Source organism: Notolepis coatsorum (genome assembly GCF_963971535.1).
Source record: "Notolepis coatsorum genome assembly, chromosome: 4".
Lineage (NCBI taxonomy): Eukaryota > Metazoa > Chordata > Actinopteri > Aulopiformes > Paralepididae > Notolepis > Notolepis coatsorum.
This window is the reverse complement of record NC_140168.1, coordinates 138,922,899-138,938,586: the sequence shown is the minus strand read 5'-3', so window position 1 is coordinate 138,938,586 and position 15,688 is coordinate 138,922,899.

Below are 15,688 nucleotides of genomic sequence, written 5' to 3'. Positions count from 1 at the left end.
TGTGAGAGATAAAAAATGTCAACTGGACGTGGTTCTAGAAGTTTCTACGCATCATCTGATGATGACCGGATGGGCGGGGGATCGTTTATAATTCCGTGGGCAGCGTTAGATGATTCATCTAGTGTGGGTCATACAGTATGTTCATCAGATCAGTTAGTATAGAAGACGTTAGAATATAACGCTGAATCTTACCGTGGCTTCCTCGCGCCGCTGGCAGATGAGCGTGGAACAGAATTATTTCTATAATGGGATGGAGAAATGCCCGATCCATTTCCAGGTTGTATAATAGTATATACCAGGGTTTCCGTTAGAAAAAATTGTTGCCGGTCTCCGTGACCTGCAAGATTTCAACTACCGGACAAATGAGATTAATTCCGGTCATAGTTTATTGAGCTTTAAAACAATTGATAGGCAGGCTCATGTCATCCTCAAGGCATGTAGATTTATAATATTATTACTTAAAACTAGGCTACTTTTGCGTATACAGTCATTAATATATTCCAAATAAAATAAGTCCCTCGATACTCCGTCTCCGTGCTGCTGCTGACTTGAAATAAAATAGACCGCGTATGTGGCAGTCGGTCCGACACTGAACAGCAGTCTGTTATAATCACATTTTTATGAGCTAACGAATTCCGTTATATTGGACATTTGTATTAATTATATCAAGCGAAGAACTGAGAAAGCAGAGAGACTGCAACATTATCGTGGTTTGCGTGACTACTCTCTCCACCTCAATGTCACGCGGTCGAAAAGGGCGCTTGTCTATTGGACAGTGGAAATGTGTGTGTGGCTGCGATCCTGTGTGTGCGCGCGCGCGTGTGTGTGTGTCTGTGTGTGTACTGCGGAGCCCAGATCAGCGGAGCCGAGTTTTGACATGGCATTGATCCATTGTTCTATTGAAGCACATTACCTACCACCATCCTCTCGCTAAACAACTTGTAGACCACGGTGTTTTTATGAGTGCCCACAAGTAGCCGTTTTAATAATATAATAAGCCGCGCGCCTCGGTAATAATAATAAGCCGCGTTTTTTCTTCCTTCTTCCCAAGATGCACAGACATAGAGAGAGAGAGAGAGATAGATAGATAGATAGATAGATAGATAGATAGATAGATAGATAGATAGAGAGATTAGATGCAGTGTGCTTGTTTTGCAGTGAGTGCTGCGAGCAGTGGTAATAATAATCACTTCCTATATTTGGTTCGCGTTTGGTCCGATGAAGCGAACCGAGACCTACGTTTTTAAAGCTCTCGCTGACAACGTCGTTGTCATTATTAGAAGCAACGAGGAAACAAATGTAATGATCGTTTCGTTCATCGCATAGGCTATTTAATTTTAGCCTATTTTAATACAATTCAAATAATCAAATTGTGCTTAGACTCAGGGAATTATTTTCACCGGACATTAAGACCGGAGAAATTAAATATGTCGGACTTCAGGAGATTTTGCCGGACAAATACCGGTAATTACCGGCTAACGGAAACGCTGGTATATACGTCCAAATCATGTTGTTTTTTCGAGTTATTTGCACCGATCGATGTTCACTGTGTCAATACGGAGTCTCTATAACGATAGCGAGTACATATGGATGAGCACTACCGGTTCAAAGGTTAATTTCCGGCTGGCGATCTGCTGATCGGCCACCAGATGGCGGTCTTGAACCGCTAGAGAATTGAGTGGAGCTTTGCAGTGTGTCTCAGGGCTCCGGAAAGGAAATATGATTTCGATGACAGATTTTTGAAATATTGACATCAAAGACGAGTTACGGCGTCTTCGGCAGAATGAGCATGGCTAGGAATGACGTGTAAACTCTAGAGCCATATGAAATCCGCGTTCACGGAATCGCGGACGGAATCGCGGAATTAACCAATAAAAATGGAATCAACTGCAAAACGTGGAATATTGCAGAATTTGGCCTAATCTGGACTGAAATTCCGTTTTTGGGTGGAACGTTTGGTGCACACGCGACCGGGGAGGCAAGGACGCTATAGCGTGTTACACACAACACAGCGGTGCTCAAGCGTCTGGCTGCTTCAGTGTTAACATCGTCAAGAAGCTAAGAAATTCTGCAATAAGCCCTCAATTCAGAGCAGAACAGTATCCTAATGACTTTTATGCCTCCGGTGATAAGGTGTTTTGCAAATTCTGTCAACGTTCCCTGGACTGGACCCGCAAAAACACTTGCGACACTATTGTGATTAAATAGCTATAACGTTAGGACATGATAGCTTCTAGCTAAATCTAGTGCACCCATCCATTTGTTTAATGCAAACGATTGTCATTATACACTGCCCTTTATAATCTAAATAAACTTAAATAGCTATGAAACGTTACAGTACATATGACTATAGATGGAAATGATAGCTTCTTGCTAAATCTAGTACACCCATCCATTTGTTTAATGCAAACGATTGTCATTATACACTGTCCTTTATAAACGAAATAAACTAAACTAAAGGTGCCTAAATTATGCATTACCATATTTCATCACAATATAATAGATATAGCTAGGCTAACATTGTCATTGTGATAATGTCAGTAGTAGCTAGCTTTATCTATTGTTTACACTTGAAATGTGTATTTTTATTTTGTCACAATAATTGAAAAATATTGTGTAAAATTGAACTGTATTTCCGAGTTGCAGCACTTAAACACATTAAATGGACTGTTATATCTTATTCAATTGTGGACATTTATTCATTCCCACTTATTAGACACTATTTCTGATGGTAAAATGAGCATAAAAAGCAAAATACAGAATTCTGAAATATTAAAACGAAAAAAACTGAATTTGGGAAAAAATAAAATGGAATTTGGAAAATAATAAAACTGATTTCATATGGCTCTAGTAAACTCGTCCACGGCGATCATAGTGTTAAATAATTTTATATAATTTTTTTTAATAAAATATATATATTATATAATTAGACTTGTACTTGTATTATCTGCGAGACATCGCCACCACACAACAAGTCAAAAAGCTTGCCATCTGCAAACAGCTCCACTGTGTGTGTAGTCGAGGATTCTCCGGCGCTGCAGCTGGACCCTAGTATTGGTATAAATCACATTCAGCAAGCCCTCAGCTCGAATACGCATCGAATCAATGTTATAAGACATTGATATCAGGAGCTATCTGTAGCTACTGCTAGCCGGCTAGATAACGTTAAGACAACGCCTCAGTGAACTATTTAGTTTAGAGCTAACGTGAGCTAACGTGAGCTACCGAGTCAACGGAGGTAACTTATCATGCACTCGACTATTGCTGCAGCATTTGTTGATATCAGCAGCTATCAGTAGCTAGCCAGCTAGATAACGTTAGACAATGCCTCATGTAGTCACTGGGTCATTTAGTTTAAACAGTAACGTTAACTCGGTAGGTAGCCAACGTTAGCTCACGTTGCATGCACCAAACTATAGCAGACTGCGAGGCTCTTGTTTACATGAGTGCGGGAGGGGCTGGGGAGGAGGAGGCGCCGTACGCTGCAAGCAGCTGAGAGAGAAGTCAGCAGTGACTGTGAGATCTCCGCTAAGAATTGGATCATGTTTTTCGATCGGTTTTGACGATCGGCAAAAATAAAGCATTATCACCGATCACCGATCGCATATTTATACTGATTATCGGCCGATAACGATCAGTGGCCGATCGATCGGGGCATCCCTACTACAGCAGTTAGAATACAAGAGCCCTACAGCAGTTAGAATACAAGAGCCCTACAGCAGTTAGAATACAAGAGCCCTACAACACAGTTAGAATACAAGAGACCTACAGCAGTTAGAATACAAGAGCCCTACAGCAGTTAGAATACAAGAGCCCTACAGCAGTTAGAATACAAGAGACCTACAGCAGTTAGAATACAAGAGCCCTACAACACAGTTAGAATACAAGAGACCTACAGCAGTTAGAATACAAGAGCCCTACAGCAGTTAGAATACAAGAGCCCTACAGCAGTTAGAATACAAGAGCCCTACAGCAGTTAGAATACAAGAGCCCTACAGCAGTTAGAATACAAGAGCCCTACAGCACACAGAGGATGAATACTAGATTAACAGGACTAGGCTATAGTTCAAGTAGAGGATGAATACTAGATTAGCAGGACTAGCCTATAGTTCAAGTAGAGGATGAATACTAGATTAGCAGGACTAGGCTATAGTTCAAGTAGAGGATGAATACTAGATTAGCAGGACTAGGCTATAGTTCAAGTAGAGGATGAATACTAGATTAGCAGGACTAGGCTATAGTTCAAATAGAGGATGAATACTAGATTAGCAGGACTAGGCTATAGTTCAAGTAGAGGATGAATACTCGATTAGCAGGACTAGGCTATAGTTCAAGTAGAGGATGAATACTCGATTAGCAGGACTAGGCTATAGTTCAAGTAGAGGATGAATACTCGATTAGCAGGACTAGGCTATAGTTCAAATAGAGGATGAAATGAATACTCGATTAGCAGGACTAGGCTATAGTTCTCAAGGAGAGGATGAATGCTAGATTGGGAGAACTAGGCTATAGTTCTTACATAGACCAGTGGTTCTTATCCATTTTGATGCATGACCCCTAAAAACTGCGCCCAACATGGTCAAACATGCACAGAATGCAGAAAATCGACACAGAAGAATGATAATTGATTCCCTTTTCAGGAATAGGTCTCAATTAACATCAAGAGTTGGGAAATATCTAAATGTACCTTATAGGCTATGGTCCATCTTTGTTATCGTATCATGTTTTTTTCCCTCCATAATCATGAACAGTGATGTACAATTTATGATAACAGATTCTATGGAGTCAGATCTCTGAAATATCCGAGATGTCATTTACTGTTTGATATGTCATCACACTCCCCTTACCATGCAGTTCAATAGGATGGATACTAGTGATGTGACGATTCATCGATTTGCATCGGTGCGCCGGCATAAACGTTCACGATGCGAGTGCACCGGTGGAATAAGTCCGCATCGGCTACAATTCAGGCTGAACTCGCGATGCATCTTGTTGTAGCGTCTTTGCATCGGTCAAAACCGATTCATTCATATAATTTCCTCTCATCCACTTCTGTCAGCGCACTGTGACTGCACACAGCAGATACCCTCTTTGCTTCGCTACTACAGAAGGCGAGAGCCGCGTCACAGTTATCAACAACAAACAGTGGAAGTCGAGGAGACATGAATTTAATTGATCAACTGGCTAACGTTAGTAGCCGCTGGTTAACACTTTGAGCGCCACGCCGTGTTTTCCTTTTTACCCCCTTGAATGCCACGGTCCACTCCCAATGTTAACGTTAATATCGCCTAATCTATGTTTTAAATTATGGCTATATGTCTAATCTGCCCGTCGCTTATCAAATAATCATTTTCCAGTCAGTGTTGTCAAGGCAGATGTTTTTTTATCGCTTCATTTCCGTTTGAGAGCATTTTGAAAAGCACCCGTTTTTAAGGTGAAAAACAGCCCATTCTGTGAAAATCGCCTTTTACTGGAATATTCCAGAACGTTGATATTTGTCGGCCTATTTATGAATCGTTTTCAAATAAACGCTAGATGATCAATAGTATACGTGCACGCACGCACGTTCGAGCCACGTGCTGATAATAGCTGCTTTCATTTCCTCATGGATTTTACAGTGAAACAGATAGAGCACATATCACAAAAATACGTATATCTCCTCGAAAACGAGTCTGATTATCCTAACACTGATAACATAGATTCCTTACTTGACATCAGATGGTATCCAAATGGTATATTCCAATTCCTGATCACCATTCGAAAAAATCGATAAGTGTATAGATCTAACGTGTATACAGTAGAACTCATGATCCGCGGGGCTCAGAGGATCCAGAATGAACTCTGGTAACTCCGGCTGCATCAGTGGACTGGAAAATGTGGACTGGAATATATTTTTTTTTCCCATCCATTTTCATTGAGTCCATTCCAAAAGGGTGATTTACCATCTGGGAGACGATAGGGGGCGCTTTTTTCACATCTGATCGCCGGCGGCCCCTGGGTAGGCTAGGGTAGGCTCGCGTGATGCAATATGATTTCAGATCGCAAAAAAAAAATAAAAAAAATAAGAGAAATCTCGTGAGTGGCTTTCAACGTAACTATCGTAAACCCGAGATAAGCCGTGAGTGGCGCTCAAAGTGTTAACGTTAGCCAGTTAGCCGTTCAGCTAACGCTAAACTACAGTATCTAACTAACGTACGTGACTCTGCAACACCAGTTCCATTAGTGAGGAAATGGGGGGGGGGGGGGTATATTGAAGAAGCTTGACAACAGGTTCAAAGATAACTTCACATTTATTGGCAATTCGTTTCCTTATATCGCTTCCTCCAGGTTCCAACTGTGTTTCTCTCTCTCCCTCTCCCTCCCTCCCTCCCTCTCTCTCCCCCTCTCTCCCTTCCCCTCTCTCTGTTCAATGATTTAAAGTGGCCAAACGTTACAATATAAATACTAATTGGATAGTTGATGATAAACATTTAATTTCATTATCTGAAATATTATAAAATCATTAAGTCTGCTATAAGCCATTATCCCTTTGTGTGTGATTATTATTGTCTCACAGTAGTGTGTGTATATACATTGTGTGTGTGTGTTTTTAGCTAAAGTGGATAAAAAACACAGTACTATGCAAAAGTCTTCTTAGGCACCCAAGAGTTTTTATATAAATTGTCTTACAGTAGATTATTTTATTTTTAATAATAATATAAGCTGCCTATAAGGAATACAACCAAATCCTCTGTCATACCATAAAATGTTATCATTATTTTGCATCGTGTTGAATCGCATCGTATCGCCCCGAATCGCATTATGTTGAATCAAATCGTATCGAATCGTATCGTATCTAAACAGGGGGTGAATCGTATCGCATCGCCCGGTGCTTCAAATGTATCGTTAATGTATCGTATCGTTGGCACCGTATCGAGATGCGCATCGCATCGGCCTCAGTGATGGAGATACACATCACTAATGGATACTGAGTTATTATCCAACATGTGACTTTACCTAAGAGGCAGATATTGTGATGGGGCCTAGCAAATATATCAGGGTTCCCACAGACATTGCAAAATGAAATTCAAGGACTTTTAAGTACTTTTCCAAGCACTATTTTTCATTTTCAAGGATGTAACTACACACCCTCAAGACCCCTACGCTCTGCATCTTCTGGCCGTCTCAGACCCACTCCTATCCGAGCTCCGGGAGGGTCATCAAGGAGAACCTGCCTTTTCTCAGTCCTTGCCCCACAATGGTGGAATGAACTGCCCACCCCAGTTAGGACAGCCGAAACCCATCCAATCTTTCGCCGTCGACTAAAGACGCACTTCTTCAACCATTATCTGAAATAAAATTTTAAAAGAATAAAATAAATCTAACCCTAACTAACCTTACTGTCATGCACTTGTCCTAATAAACAAACCTACACTATAGCACTCAACACTTTGATGAACATTGTTACTCAGCTGATAGAGTAGTACCCTTCCTGATGACTTGTTATACAGAACTTGTAAGTCGCTTTGGATAAAAGCGTCAGCTAAATGACTAAATGTAAAATGTAAATGTCACTCGAAGGATACGATTCACTTTTAAATGCTGTTTTTTAAGCATCTTCTTGGCCTACTTGCCAGCTAGAGCATCACACGCGAAGAGATGAGTAACAGCAGTTGGAGCGCGCGAGACAGCGACTCGTCAGATTTGATTAAAACAGAAAAAGAACGAAAATTATTTCTTGATTCAGAAACATTTTATCATTGATGAACAAAGCATTCAATATGAATGGTTGATTTGAATTTCAAGGACTTTTTAAGCACCTTGTTAAAATATTTGCTGTTTAAGGAATTCCAGGCCTCAACCTTTTTTTGGTAAAGAATCAAGCACTTTAAGCACTTCAAGGACCTTGTGCGAACCCTGATATATATACTAGGGCTGTCACTAATGATTGTTTTGTTGTCGATTAATCAACTATCCAGTTCGTTTTTATAGTGTAACTTTTGGCTACTTCATTGATCATCATCATTGAACGTACTACAGACCCGTTGCTTGCAGAGTTTGCATAGAAACAGCGCGACTCGCAAGAGGAGTTATCACAGGCTGTAGAACGCAGACTGAAGAGCTGCCATAGCTTCTAACATGTAAGGTGGGGGTATCAGGCTCAGCACCTCCCTTCCAGCTGGAGTTGAGTGAAACACGGAAGTTATCAAATGCGAGCAAAACGCGCACTGTGACTGTCGAGTCCTGGCTCTAGGCAGAATCACGAATAGTGGTTTAGGAGAAGTTATTTATATTTTGAACGTGATTCACTGCGCATTAGTTAAGATTACACGTTGCACATGTTACAGGGCTCTACGCTAACCTTTTTCCCAAGGAGCACATGTGCTCCTTAATGAAAAAATGTAGGAGCACACAAAGAAATTTAGGAGCACACAAAAATATTTAGGAGCACAGTGAAAATATTTCAAGTAACAGTTTATTTTCTTTTTCAAAAATAAATGTATATTTGTACTGTGCGTGCGTGTGCAAACGGGACACACATCTGTGCAATAGCACATACCACCAAAGTCACTGGCCCACTGTGCGTGTGCGTGTATCTGCGTGTGAAAACGAGAATGGGACAGACATTTGAACTATTAAAGGGGAACTATCTTATAAATGGCCTTTGAGTGTTTAGCATTGTTTCCTAGCTATGTGAACTTATATTAATATGATCTATGTCTCAAAATTCTCATATTGGCGCATTCTTCCAATTCTCCTCTCACAATATTCACCCTCACTGAACTGAGTCGTTTGAAAATGTGCCTATATGTGATGTCATAAAGACACCGCTGCATGTTAATGTTCAGGGGGGCCGGCACGGTGCCGTGGTTTAGGAGCCCAGGCTCAAAACAGCTCGAAATCTTGAGGTAGAAAAATGCTGTTTTTGAGGACTTGATTAGAAATACAAAACAATGAATTAAAAAAAAATATATATTACAGAGGTGTTCCATAGACTCACAGGAATTGTGTAAAAGTGCCCAAATAGTGAAAGAAATAGTAAAATAGTTCCCCTTTAAGTTATTAATGCCTACTGTGGCAAAGTTGTAGCCAACAACTACGCCTAATAAAAAAGGCAGTGACATTGAACTACTGCTACAAAAGTAACAGTCACTTAACTTTAGCTTTTGCCCCTTTTATGCATACAATGCCTACAGTATGTTTTGGCTAGTGTTGCTCTTCTAGAAAAATTATCCTTTCAGGGTTGCCTATTGAAATACTGTAAACCTCCAGTACAGAAACATTGTTTATGAGTTTGCGTGTCAGGTAGACCATTGATTGAGTCGATTCTGCCAATTACGTCACACCGCCTGCACCCACCTCTGCTGTTGATAACGCTAGCCAAGATAGCACACACACAGTGGGCCAGTGACTTTGGTGTAGGGGTGTAACAATGCATCGATCCTAAGGTAGGGTGACCATATTTTGATTTCCAAAAAAGAGGACATGCTGGCCCCAGCCTCGAGATACTTAATGATACTTTGCACAATCGAAGCAGGCATGGCCACCTTCATTTCACTATGTCTTGTGTATGTGCTGTACTGTATGTGATGAATAAACCTCTTGAATCTTGAATCTCTACTCAAAGTTTACTCAAAGATGCCTTTATTGTTTTAACCTCTTAACATGCACCCAGAAAAGCGGCCAGTTTCCCCCCCAATAAAAATCACTTTTAGTGCTAATGAGTAACATAGGGCTGAACATGAGTTGAACTTGTGTACTCACGTTTTTGTGTAGTAGTTGCAATATTCCAAAATAATATATATTTTTTGAATAAGCTGGAAAACACCGCAAATCCATAGCCTGAAGTCTTACGTGTGTTGTCGGGCCTTACAAATACATTTGATTTTGATTTGATTATCAATAAGGTGATATCTGGAACACACAAACACAATTTTTTAAATCACATGCCATGAAACTCTGGGACCTGGCTGAATTTAAGACTGCACAAATCATCTTTAAAACACGAAACAATTCACTCCCGGGTAACATCCAAAAATTCTGTTATAGAGAGGGGGGTTACAATTTAGAGGAGAGTCTAACTTCAAGAAACAGGCTGTTGATTCAACAATGTATGTATATTTCAGTTTGTGGAGTGAATATGAGTTGCATAAGATAATAGAGTGTGAAGGTATACTGAATACTGTCTATCTGTATGTCATGTATGTCATATATGTTATGATGAATTGAAAATGGGGGACCCTGATGTAAACAAGACGAAAGTATTTTCTCTGGTCTGCATTCCCTTAACAATTGTGTGTATTGAGCCCTACTGTATTGTACCCATTCTGCAATGTGTTAATAAAGTTTTCAATCAATCAATCAATCAAGGGGGTAGGAATACATACATTTACACTTCATCCTACTCCTGCTTGTTTGTTTTTTAATCTGTTTATTACTTGTTTTTTATTATTATTTATTTTCAATTTATGTTCGAAATAAATAAACGCATTCATTCAAGATATTGTGTGAGCAAAAGTATAGTTAATTTACTCATACAGTATGTACATCCTCTGGCCACGAGCGGATCTCACAGCTGTGCCTGCACAGTGCAATACTCCAATTCAGCCATTGGCAATTCAGCCATTGGGTGGGTGGCGCTGCTGAGCGGCCGTCAGAGCGCCGCTGGCTCTGCGGCTCTGCAGCTGCATGCTTCTCCGGGAGTCCGGGGTGATAATCTGGCGCGCCGCGTAAAAAGTCGCACGCCTGACATATCGGCATGTAACTCGAGAACCGAGGCACGGATTTTGGCGATTCAGATGGCATTCGAACGGCAACGAATGGCGCTTTAATTCGGTAATTTATATGTTCGGCGAAAAATGCAGTCCTGAGTCTTCAGATGCTCGCAAAGGGCCGTGAAACTGAAACTGAAAAACAATGAAACCCGGACATTACCATGAATTTATAAACCCCCCCCCCCCCCGGACAGGGCGTGAAAAGAGGACATGTCCGGGCAAAAGAGGACGTTTGGTCACCCTACCTAAGGGGAAAATTCAACTGCATCCATTTGAAAATGTTAGAATCGATTATCGCAATTTTTATGTGTACACAGTGTTATGTTATTCTCATGTCCGTTACAGCCAACACAACGACAGACGCTACTGCATCAACGTTATGATTAACAAAGCAAGGCATTCGTTTTGTTGCATTAACGTTATATTACTATTGCTATCGATAAATCTAGGTGTTCTAAACTCTATTGCTATTGGTAAGACTAGAATAAGTTACATAAAACTTAATGTTACTGTCTCGGGTTAGTTTTGCATAGCGCAATGGCAGACTTTCCGGAAGTAAAAAAGCAAATGAAAGCTTACGATTGGTCATTTGCTTTCTCTCCCATGAAAACAGTGATGTCACTCTACTGTGATTGGACCGTTGGCTTGAGTGCAATGTGGGACTTGTAGTTTTTGAACGATTAGCAGCGGAGAGAAAAAAGCACTACCGAGTTTGTAATCTTCACTCGCACACTGTGCGAGTAATTGATTTTTCCGGTTCGCGCACACATATTATTAGGGGCAAATGTGAGTAAAATGGTCGCACTGTAGAGCCCTGTGTTATGACTTTGAATGTCTGCCATTCCCACCGCAAAAGGCACATACAATTAACAATACGATGCATTGATCATGAATATGCAAATCAACGAAATTTCATAGTCGATGACGTTGTCATGGGCGACGAATCGTGACAGCCCTATATACACACATATATACAAATAAAACACACATACATATGTATGTCTATATATATATATACAAACGTTTTGATATATTGAGCTTTTAAAATGTTCACATCCTATTAACCTGAACACGCCAACTTTTTGGGAAATTAGCTTATTTGCCATCTACCCTGGAGTTAGACAAGCAGATACATACCCTTTTCTTCTTTTGATTCACGTATTTCCTTCGAGCTAAGTTGAACTGAACATTTCACTCTCAAAAGCGCAAACGTAAACACTTGTCGCAACACGGCGACACGGTTTTCAAAATAAAGGTCACATATACACATCCCGTAGTAGGCCTCTTATCAATTCTTATAATAAAAGTCCCGGTCGGATATACATAAACATGGCATAGATCTCTATAAACCGCCCAACACAGTGATCACTTTAGGCACACAGTGAAACCAATAACAGTGAAACAATAACTAGGGATGCCCCGATCACATTTTTTTGCCACCGATACCGATCACCGATCGTCGTGAGCCATATCGGCCGATACCGATCGTTTTTGATTAAAAGAAATTAAAATTTATTTTATATTATAAAATATATATATTATATAATTAGACTTGTACTTGTATTATCTGCGAGACATCGCCACCACGCAACAAGCTCCACTGTCTGTGTGTACTCTAGTAGCCTCCAGCTACGGCCAGGATTCTCCGGAGCTGCACCTGGACCCTATACTCGAGTAGCCTCGAGCTACGGCAAGGATTCTCCGGCGCTGCAGCTGGACCCTAGTATTGGTATACGGTTATAAGACATTGATATCAGGAGCTATCTGTAGCTACTGCTAGCCGGATATATAACGTTAATACAACGCCTCAGTGAATTATTTAGTTCAATGGGACATTTCGTTTTGAACAGTGAACTAGCTTGCGCTAACGTGAGCTAACGGCTAACTGGCATCATACACTCTACTAGACTTTATGGAGCGTTTGTTTATGTCAGGAGCTATCGGTAGCTGGCCGGCTAGATACCGTTCGGTTAGACAATGCCTCATCATGTATTAAACTAAAAGTGAATAGTTGACTGGGTCATTTTGTAAAGGTAGCTAAGCTAATGTTAGCTCATGGAGACGCCGTCCTCCCGTGTCCCGTCCCACTAGAGTAGACCACTACTAGACCCGTGTTTACATGCGTGCTGGAGGGATGAGCAGACGCCGCACCACCCGGTGTTGAGACAGATTGATTGAAAACTTTATTAACAGATTGCAGAATGGGTACAGTACAGTACAGCTCAATACATACAATTGTTAAGGGGATGCAGACCAGAGAAAGACTTTCGACAGCGAGTGAAATCGTTTTTGACGATCGGCGAAAATAAAGCATTATCACCGATCACCGATCGCATATTTATACTGAGTATCGGCCGATAACGATCGGTGGCCGATCGATCGGGGCATCCCTAACAATAACCAAATCAGCCTTTTTCCATCTCAGGAACATTTCCCGATTCCGGCCATCTCTCCCAGACTCCGTAGCAGAGACTCTCATCCACGCTTTCGTCACCTCCCGTCTTGACTACGCAAACTCTGTCCTCATAGGGCTACCCAGTAATGCCCTGAACAGGCTACAATTAGGGCTGGGCGATATGGCCTAAAAATAAAATCCCCATTATTATATTTTAAATCAGATTTATAATTGTAATCGATTTTTTTTCTCTTGAGCAAATTGTTTTTTTAAGCGTTTTTATTTGACAAAAAAAGTATCAAACCAAGATGAATGTCCCTATTGGGATTGAAGTGCAAACCTAACTTTCACAAATCTTCACTTAAAAATATTTTTATAATAATATATATATATAATATAAAAGGTTACTCTTGATCAAACAAAGATGAATGTCCCTATTGGGATTAATAGTGCAATAACCTGCTTTTTCACCAAACTTCACTTAAAACAAGAATGAATTTCCCTATTGGGATTAATAAAGTGCAAATCTAACTTTCACCAAACATCACTTTGTCAAATAAAAGGTGACTCTTGAATTTATTTATTTGTTTCTTTTTTTAATCGATTTTAGTTTTTCAAAATCGTCCCAAATCATTCATTCGAATTATCGATTAATCGCCCAGCCCTAGCTACAATATGTCAAATTCTGCTGCCAGGGTTCTCACCCGCACCAAGTCCTGGCACCACATCACCCCCACCCTCATCCACCTCCACTGGCTTCCAGTCAAGTCCTGCATCAATTTCAAGATCCTGCTCATCAACTACAAAGCCCTTCACTCCCTTGCCCCCCGGTACCTAGCAGACCTCCTCCATCCCTACATCCCACCCCGGAAGCTGCAGTCCTCTGACTCCGGTCTCCTCTCCATCCCCACCACCAACATGCGGACTGTTGGTCCCAGAGCCTTCTCTGTGGCCGCACCCACCCTCTGGAACTCACTCCCTCCAAACATCCGTAGTGCTACATCCCTGCACTCTTTCAAAATCCCAACTCAAAACCCACCTTTTCACCAAATTTGTAAATGACTGCCTGATTTCCCCTTTTTTTCTTTTGTTTTCTTTCTTTCTTTCTTTCCTTTTGATTAATATTTTGTTGTTACGTTGTTCCCTGTCCCCCTCCCTTAGCTGGTAAGCGCCTTGGGTCTCCTGAAAGGTGCTATATAAATTTAAGATATTATTATTATTATTATTAAACCAGTAACATCACAAATATGAAGCAGATAATTACCCATAAAACTAATAAACCTTTCATGGGGTTATTTACAATAATAATAATTCATTTTATTTATAAAGCACTTTTCATTGTGAAACAAAGGTATGCAGAGTTCCTTGTACTCCTGGTTAATGCAATGGTGTGTGTGTGTGTGATGATCTCATTCAAGGAGTACTACAAGCGCGCACACACAGTTTGTTGTTTTTGTTCCATTAGTGATTTACACTCAATAAAAAAACATTATCTGGATCGATGCATCGTCCCACCTAGTGATGCACCGATGTGAAAATTGTGGCCGATACCGATAATCGATATTAATATTGCTGTTCTGGCCAATACCGATATTTACCGATGTCGATATCTCTGTATAGGAAACACTTTTTTATGATAATCAAATAAAGAGCTATTTTCCAAAATGCTTTTTTTTTTTTCACAATTATGAAGAGCTCTCCGCCACACTGCCACAGGAGCAGCCGACCCAACACGCACACAGAGTGAGAGACCCTCTACACCAGGGGTCGGCAATTAGGTTTGCTCACAGGCCAATTTTTCCCCAAGCGATTGAATGGCGGGCCAGGACCAAAAACAATGGCTAATTTAATATAATTATAGTGAAAAATCTTTAACTCTGTCAAAATAAACGAGCTGCATAGGTGGCATAATAAACTGTAAGCGACATATACTGTATGTTGGCACAGTCTTTTTTCTATTATAAAGTGCCTCTCGGGTGCATAACACATGAACAGATCAGTCATTTGATTTTAATGCAGGTGCTCGCATTATAAATCAAATGTATTATTATTATTATTATTATTATTATTATTATTATTATAATAATAATATATAGGGTGGGCATTTGATTTGCAGCACCGCGGCGGGTGTATTATAAATCGAATGTATTATTATTATTACAACGCAACTCACCATAATGCAGCCCTGCCCTGGGCTTATTATTGTTTCTGTTTCGGTCCTCCAAAATCCCTGCTAATGTTTGAAACATGTCAAATGTCCACTCGCGTTGAATGCAACTACTTTATCTTGTGCCAACTTGAACACAGTCGCTTCATTGCCTCGTGTTGCCATGTCAACACGCGAGAGTCACCTGTTGCGATAAACCCGTATTTTAAGTATGACTCCTGTTTATTAAAAGAAGCTTTATGTGTCTTGGAGGTCGTAGGCTCCTCTTCCGGCTCCTCAGTTGGTATTTCCCCATTGCAAAGAAGCTATCCAAAGACGTTTGTTTTGTTTTTGCTAACGTTAGTCTCTCGCATGATCACATCCCAAACATGG